Raw genomic sequence first — 1,809 nt, 5'->3', positions numbered from 1 at the left:
GGGGATAAGGCCCAATATCTGTTCTCTCATTTCTTGGTTTTACCTGTGACGTGTCTCTGGAAACTCTTTGACGTTAGCCCTGCTTTTCAGCCCTGCATACATACAACCTGTATGGTTGGTTGGGTGTGTGTGTGAGACTAGGTGACCTCCAAAGGTTCCTTCCATCCTATATTACTCTGATTCTGTGAAATCTGGGGATTAAGACCATTTATTTGTCCATGATAGAATTGATTGAAGATTGCCCTTGCAATCCAGGCAGCCTTTTACCCTGTCTTTGACTGGTTTATGTGTCCTTTCTACCTCACCTGCTTATATGCATGACTGACAGGTTAACTTCTTCATCTTTTCCATGCTCTTAATATTGCCAGCTGTTCAAACAACTAGCTACTGTTTTCTGGTCTCTCTCATAGTTTCATCTTTCTGTATGATACAAACCTGAGGGGTTTTATCCCTTTTTTTCTAAAAACAAACAAACAAACAAACAAAAAAACCACACACACACACACACACACACAAAAAAAAAATAAACCAACAAGAAAACCAAACCAAAACCAAAAATAACCCAAAAACCCCAAAGGTTGCTGGGGACAAGAACTTCATCTTCTCTGTCACTTAGATCTGTAATTTGAGTTCTTTCTAGATCCCTTTATTCCAACTGTCTAAATCTTGAAGATTGCCTCTGTATTAAAATCTCCAAGATACTTTGTGTAGCTGAAGCTTATATCCTTGCCCTCATCGTCTTCAAAACTGCAGTATTCTCTGTCCTTGACAAAAGTGGGCTTGCTCACATCTATTCCAAGCACTCAAGAAATGATTTTTCTTAGCCTGTCACTCTTAGCTCTGTCATCTGTCTTAGTGCATCTTCACTGATTTATCTTTGATCTAATGGAGTAGGAAAGATGCCTTTCCATCTGATAGATCATGTGGCAAAGGTAAATTATAACTCTTAACCAAGGACTTTTTTGTGCATTGTCAGATGGAGGAATGCAGTATCCAAAAACTTCTTTACCTGAAACACTGTTTCTGAGACAGTCTCAGATCTGATATTTCTGATTTCATCAATAGTAATGTACTATAGGAGGAGTGTCTTTCATATAATCAAATTCCAAATTATTTGGAGTCTGAAGGGAACTCAAGGAAGCCAGGTTTTCAAGTTGGAAATTTGGTTTACTTGCAGTTCATAAACTGTATGTGAAAGTCAGCTGGCTTTATTCTGTGTTATTTCAAAGTTTAACATCACTTGATTAGCAGTTTGTAGCATTTTGTGCTAACGCAAAGTTCTCCATGGCTCAGAGATGTGCATGTACGATAATGATGTGGTCTACAGTGAAGTCTGTTGCACTAGCCCTGCTCTTCTTAGGATCTCTGAATGTACTTTGATTGCAACCGCTGTCTTAGCATCTGGGATTTCTTGCAATGTCATACATCTTTTGGTGTCCTCATTTGTTAAAAACATTGAAAACTTTTCTTCAGTTGATCAGTTTGTAGTTGTTGTCTTCCAAATGTATTTCTATGCATTTCATTAGTGGTAGAGTCTTGATCTCATGGTACTAAAGTGTAGAAAAAAATTACCTGTACTGGTCTAGCTGAAGAGTGAAAGGCTGTAGGTAACATGTTTCAGGAGTGACTGACAGCACAGGCATTCTAATGATCTTCAGCTTTCACTGCTCTCTCCTTCCTCTCCTCATGAATTATCAAACTAATGTAGGTGGAAAAGGAGTATCAGAACAGAGTTCTGAGACTGGCTGTGTGATGCCATTTTGAATTTCACATATTAAGGTGTTACTATAGTGATGGAGACATAGGGGC

The sequence above is a fragment of the Merops nubicus genome, unplaced genomic scaffold (assembly GCF_000691845.1).
Source record: "Merops nubicus isolate BGI_N331 unplaced genomic scaffold, ASM69184v1 scaffold21184, whole genome shotgun sequence".
Lineage (NCBI taxonomy): Eukaryota > Metazoa > Chordata > Aves > Coraciiformes > Meropidae > Merops > Merops nubicus.
Note: the sequence above shows the minus strand (reverse complement) of the source record.